We start from the raw sequence: 22,455 nt of genomic DNA, 5'->3' as shown, positions 1-22,455 counted from the left end.
TCTTTTTTCAGTATAAAAACTGGCAGCTGCTGATAATTCATACAGAGTTGATGGCTGTGAAATATTTTTACTACCAATATTTGCTACTTAACTGGGACACTGTGGTGAGGGACAAAATTGCTGTTGACTTCACTGCAGCTGTGATTTCCACCTCATCTGTTCAAAGTCAAAGGCTACTGTAAAATCAGCACAGAAAATTCCTTTTAATGTAATGTTTTGTGGGAAGAGAGAAGGAATGAGCAAATGTGAGTGCAAGTCATGGATTTGCCACAGCTCCCTTCTGTCTCAATTTGTCAAACGGGCATAAAAACACCGCATATTTCTGAGGTACTTAGAGATCCTCGGGATGCAGGAAGTGACTGCTTATGGATCCTTGATGGCTTCCTTTGTGCATTAGAGGATGCCTAAGAATTTTTCCTTTGTAAATAAAGATGACCCTTAAGTCCCAAACTATAGACTACTCCATACATCAGGCACTGCAGCTCCCTAAACAGCAGTATTACTACCAAAGTGGCATCTTCCGTTAACAAGACCCCTTCCTACTGTACACAGAAAGACCAAGCTTCAGTGTTTTCACAATGGAGTAATGCACTGCTGTACACCAGATCACACCACTTTGTTAGCTAACCAGCTCACTCAGTGAAGGAACACCAGCTCTCTCAGGAAACAGAGCCACAATTCCATACCTGTCTGCACTTTGAGCTTGACTAATACAACATTTTTTGTTTACGTAAAGCAAAAAGCCTGCGGATTATGGCACTTCCCATTCACATAAGCATAAGAGTAAATTGTGCAGCATATGCTGTTATCACTCAATAAAGAGTTCCTTCTACCTTGTCAGGCTACATAGAAATGTGACAAGTCTCATCTCCAAAAGGTCTCAAGTTTTCCACCTCCCTTTTTCTTGAGTTCTCATTTCCTCACTTTTAAAAAAGTACTTCAACATCAACAAATGATAGTGTAAGGTTACAGTAGTGGAAGGGTCTGGCATCATCTCCTGCCAACATTCTTTGCAGGGTGGCTTCTGCACACTAGCACTTTTGTTCTTCTTGCTACAAGCTCTTTTCAGTTTGTAAAACTCAGCCTCTAGTTACAGATGGTTTTGTTCCAAAAGAAAAACTGGAGGGGGATGAGGGGGGAGGGAGGGAGGGTGTGGGTAGCGGTGTGCCCGCTCAGTACAGTGACTAGTCCATGGCAGGATTGTGTTGGGGGTTATATTTAACTTGGTAACAGAGGTTTTGTTATAAGATCTCTTAGCTACATTTCACAGCCCTTACTCATGCTAGTGGACCAAGCAAGCAACACTGAAGTCAATGAGGCTGTGGTGCTTTATTATTTCAAAACACATAGTGATCACTGTAATAGGAACGATCATAATGAAACACTTTCATTGGAAAGTCAATGGGTCTATTTGTGCAAATGTTCACAAGCATGAATGAGAATTGCACAACTTAGCCCAATACATACTATTTTCTGAGAAGTTCAGTATCTTTTCTTGATAAAATCTCCACGAATAATACTGTCTTACATGTGCAAATTACACAATGAACCTGGTTCTGCTTGGAATCTCTAATTTGTCTCAGTGGCATTGCTCCAGAAGAATGTATTTAACTCTTTGGAGCCACCATTAGGCTAGAAAAAAACTGAGGCTTTTAGCTGATTGAACAGGGATGATTTGAAAAGGGACTTTCTGTCCTTAAGAATCACTGATTTTAAATGGTACTGTTTCATTTGAAATGCCTCATTCCTAAAATTGTACCCTAAAATGGTGCACCCATGGAAATTCATAGGACAGCAATAAGATTTAGTATAATTCCTATTAGAGGACAACTATATGACTTGAAATAATGAGGTACTGCAGTGAAAGCTGTCCAGTGAATACAAAACTCACTAGTGAGTAGTCTCATCTTTTATTAGTATTCAGCACTTCGAAATAGGAAGACAGCCTGCTACCCAGATCTACATTCGTATTTAAAATCACAAATGCCAGTATACCCAGTAAGCACAGGAATTCTGCATGTAGCTATTGTGACAAAACTTATCCCAGTAGTACACAGAGGTAAAGCGTCTAATTTTGGTCTGATGAGGAAACTGTAGACGCAGAGCTGCTTACCAAACACCCTGTTCTTGAACCAGAGCTAGGCAGATTCTTAGGTTACAAACACACATCTTATTTTTCTGACACCATTAGCCATTATACACTGGGTAATTCAATGCTGTATTTCATTAGTCCTTTTCTGGTAGCCAAGGTTCATTCCCATCCCTTTAATTTGCTCCTAAAATGACAAAACTTGAAGAGAAACTCCTAATCACCAGAAGGAAAGATGACTGATTGCAACAGACTCGTACCTCAAGTAGACAGCCTTCTGAGAGTACTGAGGCAGTCTGCAACTGACCAAGGTGGAACTGGACTGCAGGATTCAAGGGTCTGAGACCACAGAGAAGCAAGCCCTTCCATACCAGCTAAAGGGATTTCCTCTCATGCTGGAATGTGAGATCCCCAAGAGGCAGTAGTCTTGTTTGCTATGGAAGGACAATAGTATAAGTCTCTACAGAAAAGGCTCAGTATAATTTCTCTTCTCTGACTGCAGGCAGATCTTGTAAAAAGAGATTTAAAAAGCAGGAGGAAGCCACACTGCATCTTTCACAGAATAAGCAACAATGGAATTCTTTGGGTGCTCTGTGTCTGCATTACTCTGGACCCATCTGTCCAGTCCTGGAGGTAAGAGGAGGGCTTTGACTATTTTTCTGGATGTCTGGTGTTCTGGTTGGGGAAGATGAATCTAAGCATGCTCAGACTGATTCTACGTATATGCTCAGTGAGCCTATGACAACCAGAAGATAGATTTATGGCACAGGAATGGAATGACATTGTGCCTGCACCCAAATGCTTTGCTTGTGGATATTCTGGACAGAATCATGGGAACTCTGCATTTTGGAAATATACAACTGTAATAGAGTAAAACTCTGAATATCTGAAGAAATGAAAGCTGTGTGGTGGTCAATAGATACCAAAGATAATCAGCTCAGTATTTGTTGATGCCAACTGACTTGAAACAAAAGTGTTCTTTGAACTGATGAACATCTGTCCCTTTCTCCGACTGCATCATCCTAGAGGAACAAATACCAAGGATGAGCTCTGCTGTGACCTCTCCCATGCTCACCCATCCCCACAAACTGAGCAACCAGACACGGAGAGAGCAGTCTCTCTGATACTGCTCCTTCTTGTTTAGGAATTCTCCACGTAGTCTGTGACTTGAGTCTCTCAGAGAAAAATTGCTGTGTAATCATTCAGAATCTCAAGAACTGCAGTGTTAACAATCAGATTAATCTATCCAAGATGTAGCAGAAACATCTAAGAGAAAATCTGATCTTAAAAGTCCCTAAATTCTCACACTCACTAGAAGGGACATTTAATACAGGTTAGGATTTGTGCTTTTATAAATGCATTGTTTGCCACAAATCTAAAACTCTGTGTACTTAATTTACCTAACAGATGCATTTCCACAGCAATTCTACCTGCAGACATCCTGCCACAGAGAGACCAGATGTCAATTCAGAAAGAATATCTCTAAGCCTCAAAAGAGCAAACAGTTCTTGTACAAAAAAGGAAGAACATCTGTCTAAACAATCATATAAAAACACTACACCATTCTAGAAAAATAACATAAAAGCATGTAGCAACATTTAGTACATGTACAGAATCTCACTGAAGAATATTATAAGCTATTATTTTCAGTTTACTACTAAGGAGGTTTTTTTAGCCTGCACTTTTTTGGAACGTGCTCTGAGGCATGTTCCCGCAGAGACAATGCTTATAGGTATTAAAACTTGGTATTCTGAATAGGTATCAAACAAAATCAAGATATCTTTGATAAACAATGGCTTCTATTATTAAATCCCCTCAGGATGATATTTATGTGCATATTACTAAATTCTAGAAATAACTTCATAGTTCCAAAATATGACAGAAGAACATATGTATAAATGACAATTTAATCTAATTTAACTGAAGTTTATACACACTACTGATATCAAACAGTGTAGTCCTACCTATGTGTTAAATGACCAGAGTCTTCACTTTGGATAGACATACAGGTAGGGACTGTATGAGAGAAGGCACTCAAATCTATGCTTCAAGTAGCCTTGAAAACAGGGTTAGGCCTTAACTATGCATGTCCAGTGAGCTGTACAAATGAAAGCATACAAATGAAAATCATGTATACAAATGGACTGCTTTCAAACTAAAATCATGTTAGTGATGTTAAATTACAGTTATGAGATTTTTTCTTTCAAGATATCCCCAAATATGGAATTGATGGTTTTGTCTCACCCCAGTCTCTCTGACTTGGACTCTGGCAGCTGCCCATCACAAGTCTTTGTAGAAAGAATGCTAAGGATTTGGCAACAAATACTAAACCATGCAGATTTCTGAAAAACACAGATTTCTGATTATTTTCTTAGAACCTGAAAAATAAAGAGTTAAAATTGAATACTCTTTCATGTGCCTTTTGTTAATTTCTCCTATTACTGACTAATTTGCACACCATAGATCCAACTGTTGTTTATAAACGAATGGTTAAAGGATTAGAAACATGCAGCAGTCACCGTGCTAGCCTTATTGACGAGTTCTCAAACAGGTAAGTCCTTGTAGAGGGATTCAAACAAATTAAAAGCACTATTTAACTATAGATGCTGAGACATGAGTTCACTGCACTTGCAGGATTGTAAACATTACCATATAGAAGAAATACCTAAGGGTTTAATTCCTAAAGGCAAAGTAGGTGCAACACTGTAAGGCTTAACATAGGCATAGAGACCTGGCTGCCTAGTGAGTCCTGGTCCTGAGCCCACAGTTTCATCTGCTTTACAGACAGAAATAGATGCTTCAGAATGGCATTCACAGACACTGGTTGACAGAGCATGGAACAACCTAATGTTTCTAGCAGGAAACACAGCCACAAAGACTAGAACTCATAGACTGCACTGCTGTCTTCTAGACTCTCATCAACATTCACAGTTGCATGCTCTTCTAAACATCAGTGCCTATGTCACATCACTCCTGTGCTGAAAAACCAAGCATAACACCACTCAGAGTGTGGCAGGCCCCCACCCTTAAGGCCTTGCCAAGCGTAGGTGAGCAGTCAGTAATGTAGGGCAGCAAGGGCTTTTCCTTTCTTTTCCATGTTCCTTCCACCAAACACCCCACACATCAAATTCTGCCAAAACAGTAGACTGAGGAGAGAAGAGAAAGCAGAGGGAGAAAAAAACTATTCTGCAAAAGTAGGAGTAGCTTCTGTACATTTGTACATTGATACTACCCACACTAACTTCTTCCTCAAGCCTTCTCTGGCCATTTAGTACCACAACTTCCTGCTGCTAGAGGAGATTGAATGACACAGAGTATGGACAAGACACTTAAATATTCATTAGACCAAAGAGCATAAAAGTACAGTATAATATCTTCAGTAAGAACACATCCAGGGAAGACCTGGGCTGCAGTTTTTGCTCCCTTAGGGAAATCAGTATTCATACATAGCAAAGCAATGTTAAAAGCAGAAGTAAAGAGATCTTTCTCAGACTACACACTTACTGACACTTTACAATCACTCCATACTTCTTCACAAACCAGAAGAAACAGTGCATTGCAAACTCAACAAAAACAAGCAATAGCCATGGGCAGTTTCTTCAGTTTTTCACTTCAGTGAACATAGCCCATCTCTACTGCACACCTTCAGGCTGACATGTCATGACAGAAATTATTTACCAAATACATCCTACCTCTGTCCTGTCCTTGCTTCAAGCAGTGCACCTCCTGGGTCAGATAACTAGCAGGTGGCAATCTTTTCAATGGTTGGCTAGCAGCACCCTGCAGGAGAGCTCAGTGAGTTCCCACATGTGCTCATCAGATGAGCAACCATCTATATGGGGGATGGGGAAGAGGCTTCTTTCTTTCTCTTTCTTTACTCAGTAAAATATCTGCAAAACTGAATCTAGATTCAACAGAGGAAGAGATTTATTCATAGCATTAACTTTGTTCTGTGCTTCTCCCTTCATTGTAGGGCAAACAGCAGTGACTGGCCATTACCAATCCTGTTAAATGATGGCATTTCCTGTTCTGGTTAGTACTACACTTAAAGTTTTAAATTATCCCCCAGCTGAATGTTTTCCTGGTTTAATTGCCAGGCTTTGGAGAGAGGCCTAGCACCCAGGCCCTGACAGGAGTTCAGCTCTGCAATATCCAGCTGGCTGCTGTCCCAAAGCTGTTAGAGCAGACACTGACTAGAGGGAGATTTACACCCCTGTGGGCTCAAATACTTGCAGCTTCTCCTGAAAAGCTCTGCCTTCACTGCTACTGTAACCCGCACTTCTCAAGTGACTGCACAGAACTACTTGCTGGGCTTTTTTGTTGTTTTTTGTTGTTGTTGTTGGGTGGGTTTTTTTTGTTTGTTTGTTTGGGTTTTTTTTTGGTTTTTTTTTTGTTTTTTGCAGTGCATTGCATTGCATTGACACTGGTAGTCTTGCCAAGCCTTGGGAGAGCTGCATGGACAGCAGGCTGCTGTGTCAGTCTGTGAATGTTGCTGGAGGGCTGGATGATGCTGCAATCTGCCCAGCATGCAGCCTTGCTCCACACTGGCTGAAAAATCCTTTGCTGCTGAGCTCCTTCATGAGGATGGGTGGCAGAGAGCTACAATTTCTGATTGCTTTAGCTTAAACAAAGTGTTTCCACTATTACTAATGCATGGGATTTACTTGTTAGTTAATCTACATTCAGAAGAAAAGATTTCACTTCTTATTAACACCAGTGTGAGAGATAATGTACACTCACTCAACTTGATTATGATGATGATATAATGCCAGTTATTCTTTTCATATTGTCCTTTTAGAGGCACGGGGCTCAATTCTATCCCCATTTCATCTGATTACTGCTATTTACTCCTAAGCTGAGCTTGAAGTAATTATTAGCTTCACTCTTATTTCCAATAAATGCTCAGTAATTCAGTCTCCTCTGGATTGTTTTGCTTCTCTTGGGTTAGAAGAGGTGACAGAGAGAATCAATCATTCAGATGCAAAGATAGTAACAAACTTAAGATATTCTACTGTTGTACATATAGAGCTGTTGTGCCAACTTTACCAGTGTCCTGCCTAATTGTCACCATGCTGCCCCATTTCCCACTCCCTGTGGAGTTCTCAGGGAGCTACAGGCATCTCAGTGCAGCAAATCTTCTGTGCAATCTATACTGAGCACAGATTTTAAGAATAAGCCTTACATATTAAAGATGTGGACCTGCTCATGATTGCTGCACTGGTTTATGAGCAGACCTCTGCAACACTACAACAGCCATCGTTCTTTTGTGGTGATGGCTGCAATTATTCTAGGGGCCAGCTCCATAATTTTCCTGGTATTTGCACAGAGTACAAATGTGCTCATTGCCCAGAGCCGGTTTTAACAAAAAACTGCTAAGTCTTTGTCATTGAGATAGGGCAAGAAGAATTAATGTCAAGTGACTTAAGCCAGAAGCAATTCTGGCTTGCACAGTGGTATTTAAGACCTGGAACAGAGACCAGAGCCTAACACTACACCTGTTGTTCATCCACACAGCACATCCATTTGCTTAGGCCAGGATGCTTTTCCTGGAATGGGCAAGGAAGTCCTTCAGCCCTCAGAGGTCTAGAGGCTTATTAAGAGTCTGACCTTCCTCTTCAAAGACTGGATGAATGGAAAAGTACAGGGGTGTCAGTGCCAAGCTCCTCAGTTTCCCCGGGAAACAGCTGTAGCAGTTTAAGAAATAAATATGTCACAGCTGCTCCCAACAGCAAATTCCTGCTGCTTTCATGTGATGAGAAGCAGAATATGAAAGCATGAAACTCTTAATGTATTTTACAATCAAGTTAATCAACTCCCAGTATAGTTTAACCTAACCTGTTTGACTTTGCACTGAAAAGGGCTAGGAGCACTAACCCAATAAACCTGCTTTGCTCTTCAGCTCAAAACAGGGACTAGTAGCTGAGATTTTAAGGATACAAGACAGCTCTGATGTACCCGCAGTCTTTGCAGTGTGCCCCTAAGGTTTTGAAACAGAAGCGTAGCTCTGGGCTTGGGTTGCTGTTTTAACCATGTGTTACTCAGACAATGTTTTTCAAAAGACAACAAGGATGGATAGAGGCTTTAAAAGGCTCTGTCACAGCCCTAATCCCAGATATAGAGACTGAGCTTCTTAGGTTTCCTACAGTAATGTCTTTAGAAGGCCCTTGTCCAAGTGATTAATTAGCATAAAAGATTACAATATATCACAAGTGAAGGTTAGGATTTTAAGGGAATCATAATGGGTTTAGGTATTCAAATTATATTGAATTTCACATTTCAGACTTTACTGAGCTAACTCTCTAAGCTGGAGGCAAGGAATGTACACTACTGAAGTAGGCTTACAGCTACCTGCTGTTTGCTGAATAAGTTTTCCCTTATGAAAAGAGATACTCAGAGATTTCTTCAAAGAATGCAGAGTGTGAATAAAACAAGGGAGATCTCATCCACCTCAACTTGTCCTAATGGCCTAAGAGACCTCTGGTGAGTGTTGCTGGAGAAAATGGCAGGAAAGATTATATGGAGACATAAGATGTGCCAGAGAAACACTAACAGATGAGTACTCATGGTTTTAGAAATGGAGCAGAAGCTAGATGGAGAAGCATGAGCAGCTACTTGTGCATTACTGATTTTGCAAAGCAACTTCCAGGTTTTTTTGTAGGCCACATTGTTGCAGGCTGTTACCCTTGACTGGTGGAAAGACGGATATATCCATTAAACACCACTGCCAATTACATTTCTGTCTGCTCCCAAGAACATTACATTCTTAGAAAAGGAGCTGGCAGATCTTGACATGCTGTTACTGTGGGGAGGGCAGAAGCAAAGTCCAGAAGGGAAAGGTCTTCAGGCAAAAGGTTCCAGGAAAGCGTGATAGAGTGTAAGAATAGAAAGCAAAACAAAGTGCACCAGAAAAGTAAAGCTGTAGGCAATGCATGCCAAGGGATGGACCCCTAGTCCTGAAAAACAAGCTTTTTGCATCAGTGAACAAAAATGAGCCTCAGCATGTGCTTCATTTTATCTCTGGCTGATCTCTTAGATGAGTATTAATAGGTAAAACAACATAAGTGCACCTGAAGGAGAAACTTGGATTCTGCCTTTGAATATTCTCCTTCAGGTTTGGTGCAAAGCATTATTTAGGTACTGCATAACTGCAGTACAACATATAAATTCTTTGAGAAAATGAGAACATTAGAACGAAGTCTGTCCTTTCCCAGAGAACCCTGGCCCATTTGCCCAGCTCACCATTCCTCACCGATGTACAAGCATAAGAGGAAAGAACACTATTCTACATTTTGTATACATGCGTTTAAAAAATATACAGAGTAAGTATATAATTCTACATGCTCATATTTCATTACTGTCAAAGCATACACTTTACCTTGCATTACTTAGGGTGTATTAGGAAAATGAAGCCAAGAGAAAGAGGACAATGCCTGAGAAAGCAGGATGACCCAAGTCCAGATGCTTTCAGAAAATACATTCAGAAAAATTTTAGAATATACAGCTTTGGGAAGGGATTGGAGAGAAGAAATGTGATAGTATAACTGACGAAGGGGAATGTGGACCTTTTTCTGTTAGAGTATGGCTTTTGTAGAGAACACCAAACAAAGATATATGATCAGGGGAATCACATGTTTGTCCCAGCTAAAAAGCATGATTAAGTGTAATTAATGAACTCTTTAAGAACAAATGAGACTGACTATACTGAGAAGTTATGAAGAGCAGGTTCACATCGGGCAGCAACTAAAAGACCCTTGCACAAGCCAGAACACATGATAAATGAGCCTTTATGAAAGGGAAGCAGCTGAGCGGTATGTAGTGCAATACAGGCTGCAGTGTTCAATGATAAGAAAGCACAAGCATGCAGGATATACACAACTCGTGGGGAATGTCTGTGATGCGATAAAAAGTTTGGCAGCTGTGCACGCCACTAAAAAAAGAAATTTCTCTTGTTTCTATTACAGCTTGTGCAGTTAACACATTCCAGTGCTGATCATGACACTGAAACAATTCATTGAGGAAATGGACATTTTTTGCATGTAGTCTTTGCTGCTCCTCACTTTTGTTACATATTTAATTCCAACCATTTCTGAGCTAGATGGCCACAGTTCCAGGAGGCAGAGTTCCCAGAGATCCTACTGAGTTACATGTGATATGTTCATTCCCTCATATGGAAAATGGGTTTTAGCATCAATTTTTGCTATCTCCATCGTATCTTATGCAGTTGAGATAGAGAAACATTGACTGCTAATGTAACTCATCAGTTCAGACTTATCAAGTTAACAACTTTACTTTAATGTTCACATTCAATACTTTGGCACAAGGACTGTTGCATCCCCGAGGTAACGGAAATGCAACTTGACAGAGATCGTGTACACATACTTACTAACAAAAGACTGCCATGTTTCTCACTGTTCTTTCCCTCACTTACTGTACATAGAAAGAGAATGGAAAAAGAAAAATGGACAGGTAAAGCAATCTGGAACAGAGCTTTGGATTTACCTTCCTTATCTTTGCCCTTAACTGAAAGACAAGCTCTTGTCTAGGAGATTAGCAAAAGTCTCTATTGCATTTGTGAGTACTACATCATTGTGTATACTATTCTTTCATTAAATATGCCTTCATTGCTATTTTAAATATAAAGAATTCAAACCAAAATATAAATAGTTATCTAAACAGAATCATGTTTATAAAGGAAAAAAAAAAAAAAAGAATGCAAGTCTTACCTACTCAGTGGTGCATAAGAGTGCTGTCCCTAGGAAAATAGTCTTGTTTTCAGTTCACAAATCATGTCATATTTACACAACAAATTACACTTAATCCAAGTCAATAAAAAATAATGAGTATATATATTGGGCAAATGTGTAGACAATTTTGAAAAGTGTTTATACTACATGTTTTTAATCTTTAGCCAAAATGCATTTGTGAGTGTTTCTTCTAATTAAAATATTTTAAGAAAGTTTCGGTTTTTTGGATAACCTAAGAAAAAATAACTTTTACTGCTTTTTATTATTATTTATAGCAGTGGAGAACATGGTATTTCCCTGTTCAGCTTTCTCAGATGTTAAATTGTTGACAATTACATTCTTGCAATGAAGGCAGAGTCTGCCAGTTTTGACGCTGACTGAACTATGGGCAGGATAACGTTTCATCCTGTTTTCATGAAACACAGTGGGGAAAACTCTCCTGAATTTTCATAGTACAGGATGAAGACTTTTAAGGATAATCCATGTAGAGTGGGTATTATTTAGATTATTGTCTAGAAGTGTCCTAAGGTTTGAAATGAACTGATTCATAGAATCATATCATAGAATCTTTAACCAATTTATTAGTGTGGTTACTAATTAGAAACTTAGGAAATAGTTAATGAGATCTGTTGAAGGATGAGCTACTAATGACCTACTAATAGTTAACACTGAAAATATAGTACCTTAAAAATCACACAGTATGAACTGCTAATAGAGAACACACCATGTGTAGCAGTTTTTCTGGTTTAGATCATCTAGTGGCAACATATTATGGCATTCTGGTTGTTCTGGTTTTTTGTTTGGTTTTGTTTGGTGGGGTTTTTTGTTTTGTTTTTTGAGCTTTTCCTTTTTCTTTGCTAAATATTGATGCAGATACTAAGTCCTGCTGTTGGGTCTGTAGTTGAACTGGCGTGTCAAAGTGGGAGAAAGCTTCATCTGAAAGTATAGTAGATGTATGGTACTTGGATCCCCTTAACATTATTTGAGTGAATTCCAGCCTTTCTACACAGGTGATAGCAGCCAATAATTGAAGCTCAAAAGCAGATGGGGGGGTTAAATTAAATTACTGCAGGCAACACCTGTAAAAGTACAAACATTACAGTCACTGGTGGAATTTAACCAAACCTCTACTCACCTGCTATCAACACTTATTCTTGTTGATATGACAACATAGAAGTCACATCAATATAACAAAAGCAAAATAGAAGCTTGGCATTGCCCACACACCCATTAACATGGTCTGTTTTTCAGAGGTGTTTTTTACTGCTAGTGTAGCAAAAGAGAAATCAAAAGTATTTTTACTGATAACCATGAAGATGACAAAATGGAAGTAAGCAACTATGCTATAGAACTCTCCCCATTGCTCCAGTTGCATAATGCTTTCTAGATCGTGGGCGACCAGGCGGGCAGAATTATAAAGAAATGTAAGCAGTATGTTCATAGGCTCTTTATAACGTGCTCATTAATCTACTAATTAAGCAAAGACATCTTAAACAATTGTAGAAAACAGCCTAAATAAATAAGAGACAGGAAGGAAACAAAAACAGGCGTTTACAGTAAGTCAGATGGGAGCCTAAGTGTATAAAATCAGCTGTTTACAGCAACTCATTATAAGGTAAAGAAAGCATCAGTTCAGTTAAGCAAGAAAATCTCAGTATTCCCTACTGGCTGTCAGCCTCACTGGTTACCAGCTGGCAGATCTATAGGGGCAGGCCATTAGAAGCAAGTACTGAAGAAAACTGTAAGTAGACTAGCAGTTTCTTAGCCTTTTCCTTAGTATATGCCCCTTGAAATGTAATCTGGTGTTTGTTTTCGTAGAGTAAACTCACTTTAACTGTTCATATCTTGTCACTAAAAGTGATATAACTAACACTAAGAGTGTTGCCATAAATAAACACAGAAAACCTATATTAATCCTTATCCTTATTCATTCCTAAAATCTCAGTTTATGCAATTTTTTTTTTGTAAATCAATAAGACTTTCCTCTAGGTAAAGGCTAACAGCACAAAGCGATCATAAATCCACTTAATATCAAGGTATTCTTCTTCTGTTTTTAACACCTATTCACCTTCAGAAGTTAGACAGAAAAATGTGCTTGGCAGGCCAAAGGCATAAGCTATGAAACTCCTGTACTCCTTAATTTCCTGGGGCTCAGCTGTCTGCAGCCAAAAGGCTGCCAGCATATACCCCACAACACTCCGGGTTGCAGCTGGGCCCAGGAGCTTAGCTTACAGTACTACTGTGAAACCTGACGTTCTCCTGTATTTCTTTACCATCTCAGCAGCTATTGCTGCAGCTGCACAAATAGATTCACAGATTTTACCTTTGGGCCTGTTGTCTAGCGCCAATGAAAAGTCTTCCTCTCTTGCTCATCTCCATCTTCTCTACGGAGAGGAGACTGAGAAGACTTCCTCCACAGACCTGCCCCATCTTTGAGGTGAAAAGATAGCATCTGTGGAAACATGGTATTTTAGCGTAACCATCAGCTGAGTGTTAGCAGTTCTACACCAACAGCAATTTCTCAGGAGGAAAAAAGGAGAAGTCTAGCTCCCTCCACAAGCTGCTCATAAAATAGAAATGATTCTCTTTGTATTTTCTTGTATCACTTCTCATTTACTACAAAAGTGGCATGGTTTTTTATGTTTACTTTGGCATTACTGAATTCCTGGGGTTTTCAGTAAGGGCTTTGTTTTGTTTTTTTTTTCCCATTCACATAACAGATTTTCTTTTCACAACTCCATGAGTTTCTTCTGAATTGTCTTATTTGTGATCCTTACTCACAGACCTGAGTCACGGCCTCTTCTGGCAGAACAGAGCCATATGAGAGTCCCCTTAGGAGTTTCAGATCTGAGCATCAGCCACTGAGGACAATTACTCCAGAGCAAATAAGAGCTCCACAGAAGGGATGTACAGTGTTTTCATAGCTCTCACAAACCTCCCAAATTGGTGGTTTTGCATAATATCATGCAGAACATTTTGATTTTCTGATGGCCAGGTGCAAATTTGGGTGAATTGATGAATATGCTGTCCTTTCTACTCTGGAAATGGATGGATATAGTCTCTTGTTAGCCTGAAACCTTTATGTTTCCACTGGTATTTACAAGAAACATGAGAATTAGGTCTCCAGGCATGTCTGATAGAAACAGCAACTACGGAAAACAAAGATAACGAAGATAAACTTAACCAGACCAAGGAGGTTCGCTCAAATTATCTTTAATGCAGAAGCCTAGAGACATGAGAAAGCATTGTATTGCCTCCTTCCTCTCTCGGTTTGTTCTTGGTTTGTTATATTTCCTGACTGCTGCTGCTGCATCAAAGCACTCACACAGAAAAGGGCCTGGCATGACATGCCAGGAACAAGATTGTGCTCAGTCATGGGGCTTTGATCTTGAAGACTGTTCAGCTATGTACAGTACACAAAGGTGCAAGCTTGGTACAAGCTAAAAAAGGGGAAAAACTCTGGCAGTTATTTTTGCCTGGTGACTGAAGAGTTAGTGCAGACCAGTAATAAATGCTGCGTGTGTGGTTTTCATTGCTGATGCAGTTTTAAAACATTGAGCATATGCAGAGGAAGTCCCAGCATGGTGGTAAATTGCAGCATCTAGATTTTTTTTTAATCGTTCTGTGTATTTTTAGAAATGTACAAGAAATGAAATCTTCAACCAGAAGGAAGTGTGGAAAGAACTTTCTATGCAAAATGAAATTTTCAGTGTTTGTAAACTGAATATGTAAAGAGAAATAAATAGATAGGTAGTGCAAACTGTCCATGCTTTTTCAGGTTCTTCCATGTGTACAAATATCCAAATCACCTCTAGAAAATTCCCTCTGTTACTCATCTTTTTAGTCTGATGGATATTGAATATTTCTTTGACTTCTTGATTTACAACGACAGGGATGAAAACCAAACAAATACCTTTTTTGTTGTTGTTGTCTTCTAGAGCTTTGTGCTTTGTTCTATTACAATAACCAGCCTGACAGACTTTATATCACATAGATAAGAAAGAAGATACAGAATATGCTGTGATCTGCGAACTTCTCTAAGGATAAGTGATACTGCAGTGAAACAAACAAGCACATGTCCCCCAGGGAGATGCAACATATTTAGGGATGACTGGAACATCATGGAGATTTTTTTCAGTAGCATTGACGCAATGCTATCTGTGAGTTAAATTTGTTAGGTGTATTTTTTTCATTCTTTTTTTCAGTGTGACCAAAGATGGCCAGAACCTCAACAGGTGTTTTTAAGCCATCATCAATTAAGTAAACCAATGTCAGCGTGAACATTAGCTGCAGGTTGACAGAGAAGCAGAGAATAACACAGGCACTGCATACTGCATCCTTGGCCCAGGACACTTGTCTCCATAAATATCTATATACATATCTTAATGCTCCGAGTAAGGTTTTAAATGGTAAGGCATCACTGTGCCTTTGCATAGGTTAACTTCCACCTTTACAGTTACAGCAGTATAGGGGCACTTTTTTTCTGGATTAAAAATGATTTTTCATGTTTGAAAAAAATGAGTATAGCTGCTAGAAGTGACAATGTGTTAATGTCAACATCTGATGAATACAAATGTAGAGGGAATTGCTTGTTGCTGAAATACATTAGATCATAGCAGCACCAAAGTGTAGCAGCGAGACGCCACCATCATCATTTCAACGTCTGTTCCATATAATTGCAGAGTGACTGCAAGCTAGCAGGGAAAGCTATCTGTCTTTGGGATGCTTGTAAGTGACATGCTATTTAAAATAAAGCATCGAGACTATGAAAAACAGTCAGAAGCTTTTCAGCATCTATTGAATTGTGTACAGTCTTCATGGAACATCATAAATGCAGTTCTCAGAGGAAGTAAATGGTTGTCTGAAGACATTCCTATCAATGCCATTAACACAACTCATCAGCTAACGAGAACATACTCATCTGTCTAGACAGATGATATTAGAAAAGTAATCACCATAGATCATATTCATGTCCCAGTCCTAAAGGAGCTTTGTCTGGTTTGATTCTGTACCTGCTCTGGCCCACAGTACTGAATGCACTGATCCTCAGTCACCGATGGCATTAGTTATCTAAGCCCTGCGTGATCAGTGGAGCTTTTGCTGTCTGCACCTGATGAAGTATTGGTCTGGTGCAGATAAATATAGAGTTCATTGCAGAACCAGAGCCTTAAAACATCAAAGAAACAGTTTCTTGTCTTTCCTTTTCTCATGACGCTACAGAGAATGTTTAGAAGATTAGCTCAGATTAAACAGCTAGCATTCTGACAGGTAAAGAAAAGGTTAAGATTTTCATCCAAACTGTAAAGACTGTTCCAAATCCACAAAGACTGAATGTCCTATCCTTTACAAGCATTATAATAACAACGCACTTGAAATCCATTTGTGTGCTTAATCTCCTTCTCGAATTTTGCGGAATTCTGCATTTGAAAATGATTTTGGTTCAGAGTCCCAAGCTGATATCTCATCTCCATGAAAAGAAGTATTTCTTTTGGACTGTTATTCTGCCACTTTTCCCCCTTATGTCTGTGCTCTTATTCTCATGCAAATATTTCTATTTAGTGCTACTTAGGGTGGCATGAATAAAATTCTGGCTAGTTTTCCTAGTTTTCTTATGAGGGATATCATCAATATAAGACCTGTCCAGTCTTGAAGACTTAATGTACCAGAGTCACAAGAGGGCAACTGTCCATGTTTTGTCTTGAAATTGAAGCTCTAATCTTGTCAACAGCACCATCTTAGTTTTTAATCAAATACACACTAGAGAAAAAACAAGGACTCAGAAATTAATTCAAATTTATTGAGGAGCTTCAAGTTTGGCTTTATGACTGCTATCTCAGCCTAGGGACGTGACCCTTAGAGGACTTATAAGCAAAAATCTAGAGGTAGAAATGATGCTACAGAAGTAGTTTCATATAGCTAGCAAGCGGAATGAAAACTCAAATTCATTTTGCTTAAATTAGAGAAATGATTTTCTTGGTTCTGTATAAGATGCTGCAGAGGTTTAGGGACACTTAGTGAAATAGCAATTACAAAGGCTGATAAAGAGATGCACTCATCCCACTACTGATTAGAAAATGCATTATATTGTGTCTGTACTTCTTCAACCCTTGTGCCAGATACATGAAAATGCAATAATGGCTCTAGTGATTTTTATTTTTTTTTAGCAATAGTTTTATGTGATAGCAGATTGGGGTGAATTCCAAAGCTACATGAATCTAAAATATGGATAACAAACGCTGTTTGTGTACTTTTTCTGTTGCAGAAGTCTCATGCAGTGCATGAATACGTTGGTCAGAGTACATTTCAAAAGAGACTTGTGTCAAGTTTTATTTGAAAAGCACAGATACTTTACTATTTGGTATTTCTGTGTACTTCATTTTTTCTTCAATAAGACTCACTTTTTTTTTTCCTCAGAAGTTATTTCTATTGTAATCCAAGAAGGAAAAGATTCATAGTTTAAAAGGTTACCAAAATCTTGGATTTATATCCATTTAAATTATACAGCTTTGTAATTAATAGTAATACTTCCATAGTAAGATTGGAGGGCACAACACAAGCAGATGATTTTGACATGCACAATTTTAACATATGCAGAGTGGAAATTTTCCAGTGAGTTATTGGAAAGAATTACTTAAAAACAAAGGTATTAGAAATTTCTAAACAGCTTATGCTTGTTCAAGTGTGGCAAAATAACCATTTAGTTTGAATAGATCATAGTACTCATGGTGATTTTGTCTGCTGAGTCACTGTGAAAGGAAGGAGACAAAATGTCTGAAAAATGGCAGACTAGCTCACCTGCAAAGTTCTTAATGAACACTGCTGTTGCTAGTTAATTGCATGTTGCTCACAATCAAGATTCAGAGACATAGATGGAAGACATGTCCTTATCTTAAAGAGGAAAATCTTAAGAGAAAATATGATAAAAGAAGAGAAAAAAAATGGATAGATAAACTCAAAATATTACACATCTTTTGCTCTTTGAGAAAATTCTACTCAACACTACTCAAAAACACTATTGCAATGTGATCCACTTCACAGCACTCCATCCAGGAAGAGGTAAGCCAAGGTATCTGGTCCTGTATGAGTGGCTTCAGATCTGGATGTATTGCTAATAAAAGATGAGAGTACAAATTCTGCCCTCAATGTTTCTGTCATCACACCAACCTGTTAGAAAGTGACACTGCCAAATGACACAGTTTTTATTTAGGGAAGGAAAACTGAGACTCAGGATATTCCTCCAGATTCATCACCAGCAGTACAAGGCAAAGAGGTCGTGCTGTTTTTAGGTCATCGTTCTTTTAACATTCCCACGTTCAACCTCAGGAAGAGACTATGTCCTTTCCCAGATGTGAAATTTACATATGCCACACATTTACCATCTCTCACCTTTTAGAATCTAGACAGCCACGTCCCATGATGGAATCACCAGAATCATCATAACTGAGATTACAAGAATTTCTCCCAAAAAGGAAAAGCACACAAAATCTGGCTTTCTGGAACCTGATTATTGGCATGCAAGGCAAAAGCAAGTAGCACAAAACATCACGAACTAAACTTGATAGTTAGCACCGAGTCTGCCTCAACATACTCTTTTATCAGCAAACACAGAAAGCTTCTTCACTGGGACGCGCCTCATATGTCAGCACAAGCCATATAACACATCTCAGAAGTTATTCAGTAGGTCACAGACCAGAAGGGAAAGAAAGATGGATAATGCTGTATTCATCCCCTCATCAGACATCAGATTTTCAGATTTCAGTCAAGCGACCCAAATGAAAACAGTTTCATTGTGGATCATATATTTCAAACGGAAATCAGAACGTATATGTATTCACAGGCAAATGATCTCTGATCCTTCTTGTAATGGTGGTAGAGTTCAAAAGTTAGTTACCTGTAGAGATTTAGAATAAAGGTAAACAACAAGATCAGGACTGAACTGCCAAGCTCCTATCACTTGCTTCCCTAAGATTAGTGCAGGCATCCCGGATTCAGGCACTACACACAATCCTGTGCTCCTGATTTGAGTAAAAATGTTTAGAATAATAGCATAAGCCCTTATCACTAAGGCAGCTCTCTGGCAACAAGAAAGCTCAACCAGTGATCCCAGTTCCACCACAGTAACCTCATCCTTAGCCTGTTAGAAGGCACTGAAGCTGGGAGCACCTGCAAACTCCCTGCCATTTGCTACCTTTATCTATTGCATGCTGGGCTCTCCAGCCTGTGCATGGACTTCAACTTTTCCAACATCACAAGACAGATGAAGAAAGAAAAGTGGAAATGTGAGACAGAGACACATGACAGAAAAAAAAATGAGGGCTGATACAAACAATCTGAAAGATAAAAGACACCTCAAAGTTTATCTTGCAGCTTTCTTGTAAGCCAAGAGAATTTGTTGCTGCCTCATCTCAGCTCCTAGAGCTACTTTCAAACTATAAATCACATAATCAATCCAAAATAACAGCATGTAACAAAGTTGGCCATTTTCTGCTGCAAAAAATAACTGCTTCATTGTAAAGATCACACATGACTCAGGAGCACTTTCCATAATTCTAGTTTCACCAAACTTGTGCCCACTCGCATAAATATAAAAACATGTAGCAATTCAGATGTGCATTTCATGTATTTATGAAATGTTCAGAATATTTAAATACAAGGTGACAGTCATCTCCACATACTTATCTCTATACCAAAATCTCTTCATTACTCTCAACATAAGAAGTGAACAGACTAAATGTGGAAAATAGGACACAGAAGAGCAGACATAAAACAAAGACAGGGACTAAATCAGAAAAGCACTGAACAAGTGCTTTTATTTTGTTGAGGATAACATCCATGGCAACAACAATATATTTCTATAAATAGGTTATTAATAAAAAGAAGTGCAAGGAAAGAATTGGTTTGTCACTCACAGAGAGTTGTCAGTAGAAGATGTGAAAGAGGTCAAAGCATCTAATTCCTCTGGCTGCAGTCAGTTTGCTAACACTAGTAGTACAACAACTCATGGGTTAATACTTCTGCCTAGAAGAGAGAAAGGAACATTATAGTTGTTAAGACATTTTCAGTTCACTGGCCAGGCTGATTTCATCATGTGGTACTTAAAGATGTAGGTGAAACAATGACAGGAGCATTAACAGTTCGTTATCTCTTGGAGCTCATGGATAGCAAGCAGTGAGGACCAAAAAGAAGAAAGAATGAAAAAAAAAAAACCAACAAGGAAAACAGAGCAGTATTGTGCTTTTCTTTAAAAGAGATGGATAGATAAGCGAAAAAATTTCAGACCAGCCCGTGTAATTTTAATTTATGGGGAAAAGCAGCAGCAGTTTAGTAGCTCAGAGAGTATAGAAATATAAACCAGAAAAGGTTAATATGGAGAGAGAATGAATTTTACTAAGCTAACTGACGTGACTAAGAAAAAAAAATCACAGAAAGCTTCAGGAGTGAAAACTCTTTTATCAGAAAAATACTGGACCAAATAAACTATGTCTAAGGGTTAAAAAAAAAAAAAAAAAAAAAAGGAGAGAGAGAGAGAGGAGGGGGTGGAAGAGTGATAAGTAAAAGCCAATAATGGATTTGCCAAGAACAAGTCACGTCAAACTATTGTAATTTCCTTCTCTGACAAAGAGACAGACATTATAGATAGAAAAGAATAAGTACACATCATTTTTCATGACTTATTAAGGCTTTTGACACTCTCACACAACATCACAAACAGACTGGGGAAATACAGTTGAGATGAAACTATTTGATGATGGCTGCAGAACTAGCTAGAAACAAAGTACATACTCAAAAACATCAGAATCTCACCACCAAAATTAAAGATAGAAAGATTGGGTAGTAAGATCTACAGGTAGCTGCCTGGGTCTACTCCTACTGAGTATTTCCATTAGCAGCCAGAGAGAGGGAATTTAAAGTAAATTTGTTACACCTGCAGCTAACAGAATGCAAATAGGCCGTAAACAGTTTGTGGTGCAGGGAGAGAATTAAGCAGACCCAAGCCATCACCAATTCACTTTGCTATCAAGGCTTACCTAGGACTCTAAAAACACCAATATCTTCACAGTCACCCTGTCCTTGGGCTTAGCGGACTACCTATGCCAAATTTAGGAACAACAGAGCAATTTTTTAGACAAAATTTTCATGTCTTAGGTTGTGTTATGTTCAGAGACGCTTGTAAACTGTACTGGGAGCACTGCAAAGGTGAGGAAGCAGTAGCTAGGTGTTGGGTAGCCACTGGCCTTTAGGAAGACAGGAATGAACCAGACATCAGACTGAATTTAGCTGGAGAGGGCCCAGACCAGGAAGCTATGAGAGGCAGGAGAGAAGACAGTGGTGTGAGAAGCCAGATGTAAGTGCAAGCAGCATATCACCACGTTTGTAATTAATCACAATGTCAAACACATTTTCCTAGAAGGTTGCAATGAGAGACTGATAGACCACAAGACCCACATACCTCAATCTCTGGCTGGTTGCTTGCACACAGAAGACATACAGGCAGAACACCCCTTTGGCTCTGATTGCATGCTGCCATGTGCATGGTGACAAACAGCTCCTCCTGCTCCATCTTTGAGAGCCAACCTGTGTGACTCAGGGGATATCTCTGGAAATTCTTATGGATGTTACGGTCTTCATGAGTCTGTAGCTGCCTTATGTCATGGAGGCAAAGGCCACCCAAGATAGGATGCCTAGGACTAGCTTAATGTTTATCAGTACTTGTACAGGGTTCACGTTACCCCTGTCTAATGCTAAAGTCCACTCACAATATACCTGCTTTCAGCTGTACTTCAGACAAAAAAAAAAAAAAAATCACTGCCTTGTTCCTTTGTAAGCAATACTGAAGCTTTCTTCTCTTTTCTTCTGCCTGCATTTATCATCCTCTATGAAGCCACAGAAACAGAGGTTCTACAGGTGCCTTTCCCGCCCTTTGCTCCTGTCAGGAACACTTGGGCCTGCTTGCTCCCTATGGCCAAAGCACCAGGAAGTGGCGGGAGCTCTCCATGGGGATCCGTCAGGGCAGGCCTGGCAGTAAGGGCCCATCCTGCCAGGAGCCAGGCAACTGGGGGCACCAGGCACCTCCCTAGGAGCTGGGCCAGGCCAGGGCAAGCCAGGTCATGAGTCTGTAGGTTGGCTTGGATCAGCAGGACTCATGGCTGGGCAGGGCTATGTGGAAATGAAGCGCAGCCTTGCTGCAGCCTCTGTGGGGGAGCTGACGTGGGGGCCTGGGCCTGGGCAGGGTGTGAGGAGTCCAGGGTTTCCAGGCATGAAGAATCAAGGCTGGCAGAACCTCCGTGGCCACGACAGTCTTATTCTCTCTGGAAGGACTTGTGGGTGTCTGGTGAGAGAAATCCTGATTAAAAAATTATGTAATATTTGAAACTGCTCCATAATTTGGGACTATGAGAAATTTGTGTCTAAGAATGATTTCACACTGTGTTATGTCAAGAACCATAGAAGTTCTGCAGGTAGATGCAATACATGCATAACTCCTGAGGTTTCAGGCACAGCTTCATTTGTACATCCAGTCCTCTGGAGAAGTTCTTCACCAGAGTGTGTTCAGGCACTGGAACAGACTCCCCAGGGCAGTGGTCATGGCACAGAGCTTGCTGGAGTTCAAGAAGCATCTGG

At 39.5% G+C, this 22,455-nt stretch overlaps 1 protein-coding gene across 3 annotated transcripts in view; it reads right to left on the bottom strand.

Moving 5' to 3' along the window:
• Positions 1 to 21,484, bottom strand: part of ARHGAP5 (Rho GTPase activating protein 5) — a 119,023-nt gene extending 97,539 nt beyond the window's left edge. Inside the window, exons 1-5 of one of the 3 annotated variants that reach the window (XM_046942483.1) lie at positions 21,284 to 21,484; positions 20,862 to 20,922; positions 19,743 to 19,851; positions 13,157 to 13,285; positions 5,782 to 11,912 (exon numbers count right to left, since the gene is read on the bottom strand). The gene's annotated coding sequence lies outside the window, so the exon portion shown is untranslated. The remainder of the gene's footprint in view (positions 1 to 5,781; positions 11,913 to 13,156; positions 13,286 to 19,742; positions 19,852 to 20,861; positions 20,923 to 21,283) is intronic. The other 2 variants (XM_046942482.1, XM_040702166.2) reach the window with 2 other exon arrangements.
• Positions 21,485 to 22,455: the final 971 nt, after the last annotated feature.

Source organism: Gallus gallus, chromosome 5 (genome assembly GCF_016699485.2).
Source record: "Gallus gallus isolate bGalGal1 chromosome 5, bGalGal1.mat.broiler.GRCg7b, whole genome shotgun sequence".
NCBI classification, from domain to species: Eukaryota; Metazoa; Chordata; class Aves; order Galliformes; family Phasianidae; genus Gallus; species Gallus gallus.
This window is presented reverse-complemented; position numbering and strand designations above follow the sequence as displayed.